This window comes from Pinus tabuliformis, chromosome 7 (genome assembly GCF_031772625.1).
Source record: "Pinus tabuliformis cultivar Carrire ecotype Pingquan chromosome 7, CPIR1, whole genome shotgun sequence".
In the NCBI taxonomy this organism is placed as follows: domain Eukaryota; kingdom Viridiplantae; phylum Streptophyta; class Pinopsida; order Pinales; family Pinaceae; genus Pinus; species Pinus tabuliformis.
Genome location: NC_142293.1, coordinates 12,977,855 through 12,997,119, shown reverse-complemented (window position 1 = coordinate 12,997,119; position 19,265 = coordinate 12,977,855).

The following is a 19,265-nucleotide window of genomic DNA, read 5'->3' as shown; positions in this document are numbered from 1 at the left end:
TGCATTTGCCATAACAAATGCAAAGTAGATAACTGCTGCTTCAATCCATTCACTGGACCTGTTTATGATTTAAACAACTAATTCACAAACTATCTGATTGCCCTTGTGATAGCTCTTATATCCTCCTTAGATCTACCCCTGATTGTTGCATTACTGATTGCTTTTTACTCAGCCAAAACCAAGGACTGAACTGCAAACTGTGACCCGGAACCCGGACAGAGTCTCATTTCTGGCCCAGCGCAGGTACTGTTCAGATATCCTGAATTTCAGCGCACTTCCCAAAGGGGCAACCTGCACTGCATTTCAGATTCTCTGTGTTACATGTGCGCTGATCAGACTAGCTCTGTGCAGCTGTGGTTCTTGTGCTTCATTCTTTCCAGTTCTATCCCTAAATTTTGCTGCCTGTGATCAGTATATGTCTGTTTGAAACCTCTTTTCCTTGCTGTTATTCCGCCTCCTTTGTACAAAAGAACTGTAGATGTTTTGTGTGTTTGTTGAGTCATTTACAGTTTTCCATTGCAAAAGTAGAATAGTCGTACTATCATCCTTTGATTTGAATCTGTCGCAAGTGTCGATTTCGATCATAGGAGAAAGTTTGATTGTTGTTGATGGTCGATTATACTGTTACTATTGCCTTTGGTCTGAATTTGTGATTTTCTAGTGTCAAGAACAAGTGTTCATTTCAAAATCGTAAGGTTTCGTAATCATCTCTGTTTTTGATTTCGAAAAAGAGCTTGTTTATATTTGTCGCTTGAAAAGAAATTCATATTTGTACATCAACTTTCTTTTTAGCATCAATACTAAGAAATTCGAAAACAAATACATGCATGTGCATTTGCATATAGACAGTCTGTTTGGCTTGATTTAGGAAAGTGCATTTACAGTGTGCTCTTTGCTCTTTGTGAAAAGATTGTGTCTTTCTTTTCCCCTTGTAGCTAGGATTTTCATTGCACAAAAGAGATAAAAGTTTGTTTATCATCTTTAGATTGCATTTTAGGAATTACATCTACATCTCGTGGTGAACCCAAAAGGCAAACTTCATAAGCAAGATCAACTTAAAATAAATTCAATGAATCTAACAATGCTTTGGAACTTAACGCACAACATTTAGAGGTCTAGGCTAGAGACGTATTCCGGCGTCGTAAAGCCTGGTAACTGTTGTCCTCACTGATGGTTGGGTGATTCCTCCACTTTGAGACGATAAGTGCCAGTACAGACTTGTGCTCCCACGTACCGTCGAGTATATTTTGGGAGACCCCTATAGGCTTAAATCCTTTATCCATAGGAAGCTGTGTCTGCCGCCCTATCGATCGCAATGCACTGAACACAGCATTCGGGAAGATTGACTGTCGTACCGTAAAAAATATTCTGCAGTTTTGCGATTGGTTTGGTAATCCCTCTACCTAGATCTCCAGAGTAGTCCCTTTTGTTCCTTTTCAGACTCCTTAACGGAAAAGGTCCATCTGAGCACTTGTCACTTCAGGCTCATTAAAAATCGAAGGAGACTAGAGTCATATTTTGTTTTTTCTCGACTCTTAAAAACTGAAAAAACAAGTTGTGTCAAAGCGTCTAAAATTCATTTAATTCTGAAACATACTTCCCCTTTATTTTAGTTTATCGAGTAATCTGCAATCGTGGAAGAAAGTCAATTGAAACCCCGTCGTTCGCAGAGGCTTACGAGTCAACCGTCTTTGTCTCCGGAATCGAAGCCAGTACGGACAAAGCAAACTCGTTTAACCAGTTCCAAATCTCCTATTAAAGTTAGAACAAGTGTTCCAACGACATCAGAGACTCCAGTTACTCCAAACATTTCTGGAATCCTTGCCTCTACAAAAGAAGTTCAGCAGCCACAGAAGGACAGTGATACTGATCCTAGTCTGAGAGTAAACACTTGTGTTACCGAACCAGTTCCCTCTACAACCGGTTTGGAGAGTCTTGCTCTTCAAACATCTGTCGCTGCCGATTTCACCCCTTCTTCGGCACCAGAAATATTTTACGGACCTGACGGTCTTCCCCTTCCACCTGGTCTGATTGCCATAGAAGAAATTGTAGAAGATCCTCAAACAAGTACTCCAACACACTTTGGAGTCGGGATCACTCTATATCCTTCTTCGTCAGAAGTTAGTCTACCACTAGCAGAAGCTCCTGTAGAATCGCTAGGTAATCTTTTGGATAGACTACAAATGTCTGAACAACCGTCAACATCTAGGACTGTGTCGTCTGACACAGCGACGGCAGAACTCCCTGCTATCACTCTGACAATGTTTGCCGGTATACCATCTGTCCCGACTAGCTCTCAACCACTAGAAGGAGCCCACTCAAGGGTTATTTCGACAGTATGGTCTGTTCCTGTTTGTTCATCCGGAATAATATTCGGAAACTCTTATGTTGAGTCTCAACAAATTGATCCATTTGGAAGTCAATTTGGGCAGTCCGGCCCCCAAGGGCAAAACATTCCCTTGAGTTCTGGATTACCACCATATGGGGGGCAGTATGCCCTTTCATTATCCCCTCCGGGAGGATATCCATACGTGAGTTCACAACAACATTCAGGTTATACTGGAATTACCTCAAGCGGTTGGGTACCTATACTACCTCAACAACCAAGAGTTGTATATTCAATGCAACAATGCGTACCTATGTCGAATATCCCGACTACGCCAGCTATTGTGATAGTGTCGCAAGTTCAAGCGCTGCCTGTTGTATGCCAACCTCAAGTTTCTCAGGTTGTAACGCAACAGCCCCTTGACCCTGCGACTCAACCACAATCGCCGACTAGCGGGATGACACAGGTTCAGACGGGTACAATTACCCCTCATCTTGGTCAAACTGTTAGTATCGGTCAACAGCACATGGCTTCACAACCATGGCTAGTACAATACCAACAACCGCAATTCCAACAAGTATACCAAGGTTCTGAGCAACAAATCTTTGCTAATAATGGGCAGCCGTACATTCAAAACGGTCAAAATCAACCATTTTACAATGGTCATGTCCACCAACCTTACCAAACATACCAGCATCAAATGCATTATGCCGGTATGCAAAGACCAACTGCTCAGGCAATCCCATCTTACCCTGGGTATGCTTCACCTAACCTGAATCAGCAGTTACCCTTTGTGGCAACTTTAGAGTTACCTTATTTAAATCGGTTAACAAACGATCCAATCGCTTATGCCCCTTGGTGGCCAGCGATTCCGCATAAACTCCCATCGGATATTCCTAAATTTAATGGAAATCTGGGTGAAGATCCATCGAATCATGTGATGACCTTTCATCTGTGGTGTTCATCAAACACCCTAAATGATGATTCGATAAGACTTCACCTCTTTCAGAGGACATTGACGGGTCCGACGGCAAAATGGTACATCGAATTGCCTAGAGCTTCATTCGACAACTTCAGTACCTTAGCCACAACCTTCTTAACCCATTTTCAGTTACCAATAAGGTACGAAACGGGAACAGAACTTCTTACCAATTTCAAACAGACAACGGCCACTCATATATCTGATCATATACATGAGTGGCGACGTCGTCGTAGAATGGTAAAAACGTATGTCCCCGATCAGCTATTAGCTGAATGGTTTATCAAGTCATTACTGCCTTCCATCACAGAAGATGTGGCGAAGGGGGGAGTCGTAACAGAAGAGCAAGTTATCGCTTGTGTGCAATATCTGGATTTGATTTATACTCAGTCTGGCATGCTCTATGATAAAATACCTGACGCCCCTAGACCGGAATTCTCAATTCCTCCTCCTCCTAAATCGAACAATGACTCTCATGCCGGCGATGGCGTGATTGGCACAACAGACACGAAATCGACAAAGGCTACATCCAAAAAGGCCCGTAAGATTTCAAGTCAAAATGCAAAGGATGAACTTCTTGCTTCGGAAGTAAATGTCGTATCGACAGATAAAGGCAAAGAAACCAAACAACCAGGGAGCAAGAAAAAAGGCAAAGGGAAGAAGAAGAAATAGGAGGAATCATCACCTGAAAAATCTTCTTCAAACCCTCCTAGAGATAGGAAACCAAAAAATCCATGCTTTATATGCGATGAGGATCATTGGACCGCGAATTGTCCACACAGGGCTGAGCTTAAGAAATTCTTCAAGAATTCGAAAACCTCCACAGTGTTAACTGATCCGTTTCCAAATCCAGGAACAAATCTGGTTGAAAGTGGAAATGCTTCCCCGTCTCAAGTGCTAATGTTGTCGGTTTCAAAACAGCAAAATGATGCTTTGATATCGACAAGGAACAAGGATTATGGGAATCCACAGCTTTCGAATAACAAGGATAAAGATCAACCAAGTAGTTCGACAACAACTTCGACAGAAGTTATGCCACCTACCATTCCTGAATTGACGATAAAACCGCCAAAGGGAGTAGTACACAAGTCGACATTTAATCCCCGCGCTAGAGCGGCACAACATTATAACATAGTGGAAGATTTGGCCCAATCGCCATCCGCTATGTCGACTCTTGAAATACTACAAAATTGCCCATCCCAAAGGCAAGCTTTATTATCGGCCATTGGTGGGATTGACCCAAAGGATTCCAATCTTGTATCCTTCGATCATAAAGGATACGATCCTCAATTACCAGCTCAACTAGCTTTCCTTGTTCAAGTGAAAGCCCTCAACAAAACTGTTCATCGAACGATTATTGATGAGGGGGCATCTACATGCATTATGTCGATGAGTTGCTGGAAAACTTTAGGATCTCCAACCTTGTCGCGATCTTCGACGACATTAAAAGCATTCGATGGAAAGACATATACCCCATATGGTATCCTAAGTAACTTGAAAGTTGAACTAGGAGGGAAAACGGTAGAAATAGATGTTGAAGTCATCGATGGGAATCTTGATTACAACATCCTACTAGGAAGACCATGGATATATGCCATGGCAGCTGTTGTGTCGACATATTTTAGAAAGATTGCATTTCCCTTTCAAGGAGGGATTACAATCGTCGATCAACAAAACTTCCTCCCCAATGGTTCTCAAGTTACTGGAAGCATTCCCATGATCCATGGAAGCCCCCATTCGCTTCAGAATATCGGAGTAGGCCTACTAAAAGATCCTATACTAATGGGAACTTTCGCTCTTCCACCTCCAATCAATCTGGCGGAAGTAGCGTCGATAGGAACCTGCAACATGATATCTTCTAAAAAGATCTCAGAAAATGATATCGACATGGATCATGCAGTGGTTTTGCCCCCAAGCCCAATGGAAATATTGTAGCAATCAAGGTTCCTAACGTGGGAGGCAAACCCAAATCATCGCTCATCAAGCGTTTGGATAGATAGGTCTAGAGAATATGGTACCCCTTCAGATCCTTGGTCGCGAGTGCATGTCACCGACGAAGGAATTGTCCAATCTATGGTAATTGAAGGGACACCATGGAATGATTCCCACCATCGTTCCCTTCTTCGGGATTGTGGAGAAGATAATCAAAATGACCTGTATCATCCTTCAGTTTTTGAATTCCTATCAAATACTGTAAACACGGTGGATTCCGAGCGAAACTTGTCCAATATTGAAGAGACTATCGCCGTAAATATCTTGACCAAAACAGATGTTGTAGAGAATATTCATGTCGGCAAATGTTGTTCTCCTTCAGAACTAGAAATATACAACGCTCTTTTTCGCGAATCCAGAGATGTCTTTGCTTGGTCATATGATGAAATGCCAGGCATTGACTCGAGTATCGTTGAACACGAAATTAAGATGTATCCAGATGTCAAACCAGTACGACAACGGCTACGGCAGGTGCACCCCAAGAAAGCTGCTTCCATTAAGGCAGAAGTTGAAGAACTCCTCCATGTTGGTTTCATCTACCCGGTTCCTCTAACCGATTGGGTATCGAATATTGTCCCTATTATGAAAAAACAAGGAACAATTAGAGTGTGCGTCGATTATAGGGATGTAAATCAAGCTTGTCCAAAGGAAAAATACCCTACACCCTTCATTGACCAGATAATTAATGAATGCGCCGGATGCGAAATCTTTTCATTCATGGATGGATTCTCTGGGTATAATCAAATAAATATCCGCCCACAGGACCAGTCAAAGACTGCATTTATTTGTCCGTGGGGCACATTCGCATATCGAAAATTACCCTTTGGTTTAAAGAACACAGGGGCGACATTTCAGAGGGCAATGAATTATTCCTTCCATGACATCAAAAACATCGTTCAACCATACCTCGACGACCTTCCGGCTCATTCACAAAAGAGGACTGATCACCCGCAGCATTTAAGAGCGATATTTCTACGTTGCCGACACTACAAGATACGACTCAATCCACACAAATGTGCATTTTGCGTCAGTTCTAGTCGTTTACTTGGCTTTGTAGTCTCGAAAGACGGGATTCGTCTTGACCCATGTAAGGTCCAGGCAATCATAAATTTTCCTCCACCTTCGAATTTGCTTCAGATTCAGGAACTCCAAGGGAAAGCGAACTTTCTGAGGAGGTTCATTCCAAATTACACCGAACTTGCTAAAGGTTATACACATCTTTTTAAAAAGGAGGTACCCTTTGTCTGGGATCAGGTTGCGCAAGCTTCCTTTGATGCTTTAAAAGATTCCCTAATGAAAGCATCATTAATGTACGCCCCTAATTATCAAAAATATTTTAACCTGTATCTGGCTACAGCGGATACGACCATCGCAATGGTTTTAGTTCAAGAAGTCGATGGAATTGAACATCCTATATATTATTTAAGTAAAAACTTAAATGATACAGAAAGAAAGTATTCGTATGTTGAAAATCTAGCACTCACAGCTGTTCAAGCGATACAGAGATTTCGACACTATGTCCTCTTTCGGAAAACTACCATTCTGTCATATTGCAACCCCATGACTTATATATTGTCGCGACAGTTGCTGGGGGGCAAATACTCAAAATGGATAGCAATCCTACAAGAGTTTGATCTGGAATTTGTAAAATCCAAGTCAAAGAAAGCTCTAGTTTTCGCAGAATTATTGTGCGATCTCCCATCGTCATCCAACGATGACACATCCGAAGAAACAATCGTGGACGAAAATTTGTTTCTGATATCTACAAGCAATGAGTGGTATGGGGATATAATCATTTATCTCCAAACCCAAAAATATAGGCCCAACACCTCCCACTCTGAACAAAAACGTATTCGATACCAAGCAAAAGACTACATGATCGTCGGTGATACACTTTACCGTCGAGGTATCGATATAGTTCTGAGAAGGTGCCTCACCCATGAGGAGGCCGAAAAAGTCCTGAATGATTGTCGTTCAAGAGCGTGTGGGGGACATCAATCTGGATATTCTACGGCACAAAAAATCTTACGAGCAGGATACTTCTGGCCAACAATGTTCAAAGATTGCATAACCGCAATCAGAAGTTGCCATGCTTGTCAAATTTTCGATAGCAAAACCAGAAGACCACCCGGACCTCTGCAACCAATAGTTGTTGTTGGGCCATTCGCCAAATGGGGCATTGATTTCATGACATGTAACCCCACCTCGACCGGGGGGCATGGGTACATCATAGTCGCAGTGGACTATTTTACCAAATGGGCCGAGGCGATCCCTACATTAGATAATACTGGTGAAACAGCTGCCCTCTTCTTTTTTTAATCATGTAGTCGCCAGATTCGGTGTGCCACAGTCTATAGTCACAGATCATGGATCGCATTTTCGCAATCACATGATGGTCGAATTAGCTGCCAAACTAGGGTTGTCTCACGACAGCTCTACTCCATATTATCCGCAAGCCAACGGACAAGTTGAAGCAATCAACAAGGTCCTCAAACGCATGCTGCAAAGGATGATTGGAGTTCACAAAAGAAGATGGCACCTAGTCCTGTACTCAGCTTTGTGGGCTTACCGAACATCGGTAAGGAATGCAACCGGGTTCACACCTTTCCAACTGGTATATGGCCTGGAAGCAGTCTTACCAATCCAGTGTGAAATCTCATCTCTCAAACTCGCAATTGATCTCCTCCCCGGAACTTCAGAAGAAGAAGCTCGTTTCTTGGAATTAATCCAATTGGATGAAACCCGTCGTGATGCCGCTTTGGCTAACGAATCCCATAAGAAACGAGTCAAGGCGCAGTTCGACAAAAATTTCAAACCCCGTGTCTTCTCAGAAGGTGACTTAGTCTTGCTTTACGACCAAGAATCCGATAAATTTGGAGCAGGTAAATTTAAGTCTCTATGGATGGGCCCCTATATTGTTAAACGAGTGTTAGCAAAAGGAGCCTACGAGTTAATGGATTATGACGGAATTCCGCTGGCGCAACCTCGTAATGGGTTGTACCTCAAGTGTTACTATGCGTAATGGTAACCTGTGTGCTTTTGTTATATTTTTGTTTTTGCTAAAGTGTTTATTTTGGTCAAGTAATCCACTTTTTACATTTGTCGCAGATGTCAAACCTATTGGAGTCATGTGTTGGATATGCCGACGGAGCGAGTCGTAGTTCGCGGAACCTATCCTCCGCAGCCTGGGCCATTTTTTATCCAAGCGGCGAGTTAGTCAGTTTCAGAGGTGTATGTATTGGTCGATCAACGAATAACATCGTTGAATATAGCGCGTTGATAGAACTTCTCTCTGATGCCATCACATATGGTATATGCCAACTAATTGTCAGGCTAGACTCACAACTCATAATACTACAACTCAATGGTATATATTCCGTCCGAAACCCAGCTATTTATCGCATGTTCCTAAGGGTTAAGATTTTGGAAAGACAATTTGATCTTATTCAATATCAACATATTTCCAGAAACTTAAACACATTAACCGACTCATTAGCAAACTATGTGTTAGATAGACATTTGCAACATTTATAAAAAGAAACACATCATCAATGTTTTGCATGTGGATCATGTAGCTCAACCAAAATAAAACCCCGAAAATCAAAAATATATATAACTATTTATGGTTTACACATAATGTTCTGTAACCAAGACAAAATCGGTCAAATGACCCAAAAACTCAAAATGATAGGGGGCACCCTAGTCTAATGATGCTCGTGATAGCAAGTCACAGCCTGTGCGATCATGCGTAAGAGACGAGTCCATCGCCTGGGCACACCAGTAGTATGTCGTTGTAACCTCAAAGGTAGCTCGTCAGTACTCACATCTGGAATACCGAGAGTGAGGCCCTCAACCTGCTCCTGTAATGCTGTGAGAGTCTCGGCCACATCGAGGTCACGAAGAATAGCCCTTCTGACGGCCTCTCCTGCTGGGGCAGCAGCTGGTACTCTCAGGCGAACTACTGGACGAACAGGACCAACATCTGCATGTACACATGAGTTTGATTAAATTCTTGATAGAATAAAGCACAAGGACATTATAAACAAAAATAAAACGATAAACAGGAATATGGTCAAAAATTTTACCAATGGCGCCCCACTGCTCGCCATCCGGCAGTACTAAATCTGGATCACCCCGGAAGTCCATGCCAGCATATGGATACTCAGAATAAACCATCTCCTGACGATCAAACCACCTGAAGAAGGTATCAGAAAATGAAATTTGAGACTGGCCAGCATGCCTAGACATATGGTCAACCCATCTCTGCATACGTGGTTCAGTAGGAGAAGGTAAATCGAGTGCAATGTACTGCGGCTGCATCAGTGGTATCTTCTCCAAGGCAAAGGTGGTCAAAATAGAACCATACCCAAAGTTCTTCAACCTCCCGTTCTTTATCTTGGTCAACTGTTCTTTCATCACAAGAAGTACTGCGTTGCACCAGTTGAACACCTTCGGTTGGAGGCATTCCAAGGCATGCTGCATGTAAGATCGATTGGCTACATGAAGAGCCGCACCACCGGCCATCCTACCAAAAGTAAACAGAATAGTCCTGACGGACCTGTCAGTGACATCACGGATAATGATCTTGTCGTCTTTACTCAGCTAAGATCCTTCTCTGCAGTACCGGTGGACATAATCTCTCACAGAATTGCCTCCTCGGGCTGAACCTGACAAAGAGATGGGGGTACCCCGCCTCGACAAGCCAGTCAAGAAATAGATGTCTACTACAGTCAAGGGGATAGATTTGCCCCTGATCTAGAAGACCTGATTGGTAGGATCCCAAGCATCGAGCAAATATTGCAGTAAGCTGATCTGCTGTCTCATGCTAGAAATGCGGAAGAACTTCAGCAAGCCACAGTTCTGCAGCGCGTTCACTGTAACTGGATCATGTAGGGCAAGCATGTCCTCTTCTTCATGCTCACGTTCTCGCCATGTAATGGTCATCTTGCTCCAAAGATCTCTGAAAAAAAAATAAGAGAAGAGTTAGATCCTGATTTTGGCAAGAAACAGGCAAAATTTCCATCAAAAATTGTGCACAGAATTCCTTCTCTGTGCCCATCGCACCTGCAGCAGTACTCTGGGTGCGTTGCATGTCAGATGGCCTTCACAATGGCCAACATTCAACGCACCTTTCGATACACAGAGGGTGCGCTGAAGGCAGAATGAGTTTTTCAAACCCCAGGGGCTCAGAAAAACTAGGAATCAAGCTCAGAGTGCAAAATGGAAACCATGAAATGAAATAGCTCAGGTTTAGCTCCTACCTGGACCAGACGGCGCCGAGAATCGTCCATAGAATCTCCCGAAATCAACTGATGAAAATCAAGGGGGAAAAGCACCTCCAAAGCTCCAACAAACCAAAGTTCAAATGAAATGGTAAAATGAGAGGTAAAAACACTTTTTCATTACTTTTTATGTAGTTCAAAGTAAAATATTAGTGTTCTAACTTGTTTTCAAACATATATTGTTCATTTCTGACTAGTTTGATGAAGCAGTTGAAAATGCAGTACAATCTTTGAAAGAACTAAGCTATTTATAGTAAAATCAAAAAGGGACCATTCAATCGAGCAGTTTTAGCACATAGTTCAAGCTCGTTAAAAAATAAACATAAGACATGAGCAAATGTTTCCACCCACGTTTAAGCTCATTAAAAAATGAACTATTCCCCGGTAAATAACCATCGTGAATGTAGTACTTCAGCCATTAAAGCCTTGGTCGTGTTTGCACCGTCACCTCCACTTTTTCATTGGAAGATCATTCACCTCCATTTGATTGTTTACCCATTTTGAGGAACAGCTGCGAAGAGTGATTTCACTAGCCATCCTTATGACACTGTCGTGATTGGAAAATTCCAAACCTTACCTGGAATCAGCCGCTACCCGTTTTATCACTCGTTCCTCAAAAGACGAGTCTTCTTTAAGCTCTTTTCAACTGACTCGTAAAATATGAAAAGATTGACGAGTCCTTGGCCTTTCCATCTCGTTAAAGGGACAGGAAGTGCTATCCCTCCTCTAGATTTTAATCTTTTTGGACCTGAGGGATTATTACACAAAAAGATCGAGCGCTTGTTTTGTTCGGCTCGTTAAAACTATCGAAAATTCATCCCTTCTGTATTGTTTTATACTTTTTCGGACTTAAGGGATTAGATGACGAAAAAGGAATTTTGGAGTTACCTTTATGTTCCTTTTCAGACTCTCTAAAATTGAAAAGGACCAAGTTATCTTTGTCATTAAACTCGTTAAAAAGATTAATAGCGACAAATTTGTCTATAGACGAGAACGAGTTTCACTATCGCTAGGCTCGTTAAAACATAGCGATGGGTTTGCCCGAAGGGCAAATTATAGAACAAGCATATGTTATCCTCCTCAAGCTTGAAAAAAATAAAGAGGTACTGGTCAGCAATGACTAGGGAAAAATTGGGAAGAAAACTCAAAGAAACTTTGTTGGTAGCAAGTCGCTCTTGAAGATGACACTTCCACTCCGTGTCCGAGTCGGGTTGGGTTGTTTCATTCACCGGTCACATCACCATGGCCACGCCATACCATCCACATTTGGGGTTAATGCTACCAATCCATCACATCAGTGTCGCCGATATGTTCAAGAGAAGTCATCCAGAGAAGTCACCTGTGTCTCACCCACTACCATACATTATACTCCATTCTTTCATGACCGCCACCCTGAACCTTATATCATCAGATCGTTTTCACCTCCATCAAAATCATTTGCTCTGTTCCGTGTCATTGATGTGGGATTCATTAAGGCCCTCCTGTGACGGATCACTTCTTGTCGACATCAGCTCATTATCCAAGAAGTTGATCTAGGAACACCCCATTCAGTACTTTGAAGCTTGCATGCCTCAATGGCAAGTTTCTCACTTCCGGCGACAGGTTTACATCAATGGCCTTCGACCGAAATATTTTGCGTGGTGTTCGATGCCAAGTCCTTTATTCACACCACGTGAATTGTACTGCAGTACCTTGAGGATCATTATCATTATCGATGATTCCTCTCGCGCTTGTTAACAGTTTACATCATTGACTGGTAATCAAGCGATGTCTTTCCATGTTTGACTTTAGAACATTTCTCACATGGATCGACTTGTACTTCGAGTGAAGATCGGATGAGATTGAAGACCCCGGATCTAGTTTCATCCATCCGGGTTGCGATATATATTCAGGGAAATAAAGACATTAAATGTACATCATTTCTGCACAGATAATCATCCACTCAAAAGGATGATGGCTCTACCAGAATCATCAGTCTACACTCAGACGATTGTCTGTCCTATGTACATGGAAATGAATTTATAAAGCTGAGCATGGGAATGCCCGCCTCAGCTAGATCATGAAAATAGTATGAAGATAATGTATTGTATCGTATCTTATTACAAGTCTCCTCCCAGCATTGAAAGAACTTCGGATCCTCATAATAAAGCATTTCACCCGACACCAAAAGGTTAACGGCCTCATACTTTAGGGGGCAACTGTTATAGACATTTTTGTGCCCTACAACTCCAAGCATGAAATTTCCATAAACCAAGGGCTCCTAAGTCCCTAAAAGTGTTGTTCTAACCCCTAAAGGAACAAGGTCAACAGATTACAGCTTCTCCCAGAAGTTCTCCACCAAAAACTGCTCAGAATTGGTCAAAACGAGATCATTTCAACTGCTCCACTGGCTAGGTGCGTTGCATTGCACCTAAATACACTATGAGGGTGCATTTCATTTCAAAAGTCCCTTCTGTGGCGTGTGATGGGCGAGAAATGACAAATGGCAGTGTCATTCCGCGAGGTGGAGAGACAATGGAAGCTTCCAGAATCTTCTCCGCTGACACTTGCCTCACTGAATTCGACCAAGGATGAGTAAGAGGCCTTCAGTCTCCAAGTGGAAGTAAGAACTGACAGAGAGAAGACACTAATCAAATCACAAGCTGACTCATCCTCCTTACAGATATCTATATATGGATCCCTCATCCCCGAGATCCAGAGGCTGGAATTTTGCATATTGTAAGGAATTGTTGTTGGTTTCTAGAGACAAACATCAGATTGTTGGGTGATTTATGCTTTGTTTGAGGTGAAGAGGGGCTTCTTTGCTGGGAGGTTGATGCTGGGTCAAAATCACTGGTTGTAACTCCTCCTGAATCTTTTCTTGTTTATCAATAAAAACTATTTGAGTTTTCCTCAATGCTTTTGTATCATTGATGCTTGTTACATTTTGTATGGTTAACTTAAATCTGATCCTAAGTTGTTTATGAATATAGATCTATTTCTTTGTATAGTGCTCTTCTTCTGTGATCTTACAGGTACTTTGTGAAGTTGGGCAAGTAAGGGAGCAGGTAGCTGGAGACTATCAAAGAAGAGAGGGATTGGATCAAAGGATTAGCGCAAGACACAGGTTGGTTCTTTCTATTCCTCTCTATTTATAATTCATAAAGGAAATACAAAAGTAGTTTTTCTCTGTTTGTTTCTAAGGCAGTTGTCACACCTTAGTGGGATAGAGCAGTTCTAAATAGACACTTTTCCCGGTAACACCATCCCCAGGTGGAGCCAATGTTATTGTTGGCATTATGATACAAGTGTTGTCCTTGATGGCAACTCACTCAGAGGTTGATACAAGTGATGGCAACGTAATCAGAGGACAGATCTTAGTACAGCAGGTCAAGAAATAGATATACGCAGGTTCATTGTGACAAATCAGTGTATACACGCGGGTTGGACATGCCGAAGACGCGTATGCGTATACACGCACTTTCATGCAAGGAAAAGCGCGTACATGTGGGAAAACTTATGTCTTGGTCCGTGGTAGTTAGTCCTCGGTACTTGAACCTATGGTTTTGGACCATGGTATCTCCTCAGAAGTGTTGACCCCAAGTATTGGGCCCTTGGTATTGTTTATTATGGTTTTGGACCGTGGTATTGAAAGAAGCCTAACCTATATAAGGAGAAGATCATTAGGCAAAGGATACAAGCAAGGAATGGACGTCTGATGAAGTGGGAAGATCTAGTATTGTTGGTTATCTGTTTGTGATGCTTGGCTATGGTTGGATATGACAGTGAAGGTATAAGTAATTATCTTTAGATCTGTACGCGGGTTTTCTCTGGTAAAAGCGCGTATACACGCGGTTTTGATATAGTCAAGTAGCATATGCACTATGAGATTTGGTGTTTCAGGTTGCTGTTGATTCTAGTGGTTGTTGCAAAGTTCCAGGCTCTGGTTTGTGTTCTGTGTTTTTTATGACAGGGTTTCAGTGATTCAGTATTGGGTGATTTAGAGATTTATGATGCAAGTATAAGTTGATGATTGTATTGCAGCAGTGATTGTTTTGTACTCATGGATCCAGTCTGAAAATTAATGAAACGTGGTCCCTGAAGAAAAGAAGGTTGTAGCCTTCTGTAGGTCAGCATCTACATACTAGTATACTAGCTAGTACAAGAGCTGAGGGGGTTGTAGCTCCCTTCCAGAAGTAGCTGGAAAACGAGAGAGGGTTGCAGCCCTCTGCAGGTTGAAGCCTGCGTGCTGGTAAAGGACTGCACCAGTACATTGTAAAAGAAGTTTCTTATTAAAGGAAGAAAGAGACGAATTGCAGCAGGTGGTTTTCACCCACATTGGGTTTCCACCTTATATCTTGGCGTTCATGTGTGCTTCTTATGTGTGATGATCTGTTCTGTTTTACTGCACCTGATTACTGTTATTATGGTTAATAATGTTCTGATGAATTTACTGAAGATAAGCTAACTGAATCATAAGATTACTGCATGTACGCTAGTTGCATTTAACACAGTCGCGTATATACGTTGATATACTAAACTGAAGCCGCGTATATGAATCTGAGTATGAAATTGAAAACTATCTGATTTGATAATACTGATTCACCCCCCCCTCTCAGTATTATTTCCAACAGTTATCACCTTCTAAAAAGAGAGTTCCACTTGTACAAAGAGGGAAAAATAATAGAGATTCTTGGAGCTAGTATCAAAGCCATAGAAGCACTCAAAGCTAAATCAGACACCATCCAATGGATAATTCTCGGAACTAGGTTTCCAATAGTATATGGAACTCCCCAAATGGACTCTAGAATCAAAAGTTAGACTAGGTTGAAAGTTACCCTTGAAAACCAAGAAGCAAAGGAAAATGTTAAAGTTTAATCTTGCATCGCACAAATCAAAGTTTTCTAAAGCAGAAGCAGGGGAGCGCATCAGAAATCAGAAATCAGCGATTGTCGATATCGGCTTAGCGTAGATTAGAGGTCTGAGAGCATAACACAAATGGACGAAAGCGAAGAACCAAGAGCTAAGCAGAACAAATGATCCCGCATATCTGCAATCGCAAGTATCAAAGGGTGCAAAAAAGGCGATATTATGAAATCACAGATTGTGATATCTCGAGTGGGCCCAATCAGTGTTCGGTGTTCATAAGCTATAGAGGGTGCAGACCCTCGCTTATTGTTTTTCAAGTGTCCCAGACCACATCACACATCGAAGATCGCATTGTTGGGGAGGAGGCACCAAAGGCAAACATCATAAATCACTTATATATGGGATTCCATGTAACAAAGGAAAAAGACCCCCCAGAGGGGAGTCCAAAGGTCCTAGTGCCTGAGGACTAAGCGCCTGGTCATAACCCCGAGTCACATGAAGCAAAAGGGTCTAAAGTGGATCAGAATGCCCCGTCTCGTAGGGACTTTTAATGGTAAATCCCAATGTGATAGCCCCATGACGAGGTAATGCAGAACTTTAAAGGTGTGGTGGGTCGGCAGATGAGTCATTTAAGAAAGGAGATGGAACATTCAAAAAATCGGCATGGGCTGACCATGTAAGGCCCCTTGTGACATGAAAATGGGGTCAACGCTGACAGAGTAAATGAAGACATGGAAGCTCGGGAGGACTTGATGATCCACATGGTGCTCCATGTAGGGGAAGACGAAGTACCACCCAGATGACCTCTACATTTGTACTATGGCATGAAACTGATAGTTGACCACTCCCAGCTTTGAAGAACGAATGATTCAAGTAGTAAAGAAAGAAGTGATGGGAATCGGCTAAGAGACACAGGAGGCCAAATCTTGGGAAAGAAAAAATACGAAGCAAATGCGATCCCATGGATGGGCATGGATATATTTTATTGGTGTTTTCATCCAATTGTTGAATTGTTTTGTTATCTTTTAATGTGTCACCATTTAATGAAGCAATTCATCTCTGGTAACCATTTTTTGGGCCACCAATCCATCCCAGGCTGAGACAGCAAGTTGATCCTACAGCTGAGTCTCGGATGAGATATTTTCATTGCAATTATTGTTCAATGCTCCCCTCTTCATATAAATAGTGGGAAGCAACACTTCATAGGGGTTCATAATCCAAAAGAAATAACTACATGTTATTTTCAAGATTGTATGACCGTATGATATGCATCTTTCATAATATTAAGGAAATGGTGGTGATTCCTCCTTCGAGTACTATAGTATGTTATCCCTCTATTAAATTCCATTATGTTCATGTTTCCTCTCTGAATTCATGTAATCGTAGATTCTAGAATGTTTCATATGTTCTTACAAATTCATTTGTATTGACTCATTAATGCATGTGCATGTATGCATTTTTGATATTATATCCCTAAAAGTGCACTCCATGAATCATCGCACACATCCTCTTTCATCCATTATGTCTACCTTTAACTCAGATAAGTGTAGAATTTCGGAGGCTTCAAGCTCTATGCGATAAGTGTAGAATTCCTAATGATTCAAGCTATATGTGATGAGTTACTCTATCTCCTTATCCTCTCTCATTGCTCTGCCAAAGCCTATTAAATTGTAGTTCCTTGAACTACCTGGCCTCCACTAGTTTATACATATATTTATGTGAGTTGTATATGTGAAGAAGTACCAGAAATGCATGGTTTACACCTTTAGATGAATGAACCAACCCATGTTTTTTTATATATATGAATATATATATATACAATAATATATGCGATGTCTCCAGTTTCCTGAGAATCATATGAGATGTACAAAATCTGAATGTTCCAGGCAATAGTCTAGTAAGAAATCCAAGGATGTCTCCAGAAGCAACAACATCTTTTTGCATCGTTTTTTTGGATCTTATTGAAGGAATTTTCCCCTAAGATATGATAAATTAAGTACTCTTTATGTAGGTGAGAAAAGACGTTCTGATTGCATCCTCATCACCTTGGCGACTCCACAAATCCCATTATCATTTATCATCCTGGATTTTAGAAAGCCTCACACTCGCTGAGATACCCCTTAGCAGAAAGCCCCATCTGTATCTTACCGAGAGAAATTTATTTTCAGTAGAGTCTGGAAGGAGAAAACTCCTACTACCTATGTTATTATCTCATCATTATTTGAAGCTTCCTGATCTAGCTACCAAACCACTATCATTCATTGCTCATAATTTACTCCTAAGATCCTTACATACCCTGCTCTCAGTCTAGCCCTCCATCCACTCTGGTTTTGGCCCAAGTTCCTTCGGAAAATCGCAATCCCCCTCTGTTAATTTAGATGGTTGATCTTCGTCTTTTACTGAATAAATATTCCCCTCTTGATTTACCTCAACCCCTAAGTGCTACACCTCAGGACTACCTAAATATTTTTCCTAGGTTCAATGGGGAGGATGAAAAGACTGCATAGAGACACATTGAAACATTTTGTGCTTTTGCTGAGAATATAAATGTAGAACAAATAGATGTGGTCCTAAGACTCTTAGTACAATCCCTTGATGGAGAAGCCAGAAAATGGTTTAAAGCCCTACCTAACACCTCCATCACTACCTGGGAGGAACTCGAAAACTATTTCTCACAAAAGTGGGGTGAAAAGAGAAATCATGAGTATGTCCTCACGGAGTTAAATGTTATAAAGAAGAAGTGAAAAGAGGATATTTTAGAATTCATTAAAACATTCAATAAGTGTTATAATAACCTTCCTAGCAAGATAAAGCCTCCTCAAGTTGTTGCTCAAGTAGTATTTATGGGAGCCTCTGAATACGACTTTGGTTTTACCCTTAGAGAAAGGAAGTCTCACACTTTAGATCAACTCCAAGTTGATGCTCTTTAGGTAGAAGAAAATTTCACCTCAGCTAGAAAGTCAAAAGGTAAAGATTAATCTACCAAGAAGAAAAGGGGGAAAGAAGAAACATCCTCCTCTGGTCAAGCTAAAGAATCACCAGAACCAAAGTCGGAAGAAATGGATAAACTCATCAGGAGTTTATCGCATAATGTGGTTAAACTCGAGCTGGAGAACAAGAGTCTCCCGAAATAGAATTCTCAAGATAACAATTGAGGTTATAACCCACAATATAGAAGGCCACCATTGAAGATACTTCAAAGGGAAAGAAAATATCAACTCGGTCAGATCCCTCATCCTCTATATTTAGAAGATGATCCTAGTGAACAATCATCGGATACACATGAGATGCAAGGAAACTTGTATTCCTCTTTCTTTGAAGAAGAACATGAAAATATGGCTCACCAGGAGACAAGCCATGATAGAGAAGGAGAATAAAATGAGGAGGTCATAGGTGATTATTGTAAATAGTTTACGGATTTCATGCAAGCGTAGATACACCGAAGGTATGATATAAGATATTTAAGAAAGAGGTCGAGGGAACCAGAACAACAAGAGGGAACTACTTCCCAAGATATTCCCCCAGTGCCAGATAAAGGGAAAGGTAAGTTGAATCCTTACTCATCCAAGGTAAAATATCCTCAAATAAGGGATGCAATAGCTCTAAGGTACACATAGAAGAGAAGGCACCTGTTCTGATAAAAACTCCCAATGATAAGGAAAGATAAGCAAAGATAGGAGGTGTAGAAAAAGGCCAACCTGCATTCAATCTTCAAAAGGAACTCAAAAAGGTAAAGGTTCTTGTTCCTCTAATTGAAATTCTAAAGTAGCCCACTTATAAATCCCAAATCTCTTAGTTCATGCTTCCATCCACTTCAGTACCGACGCATGATTGTTTA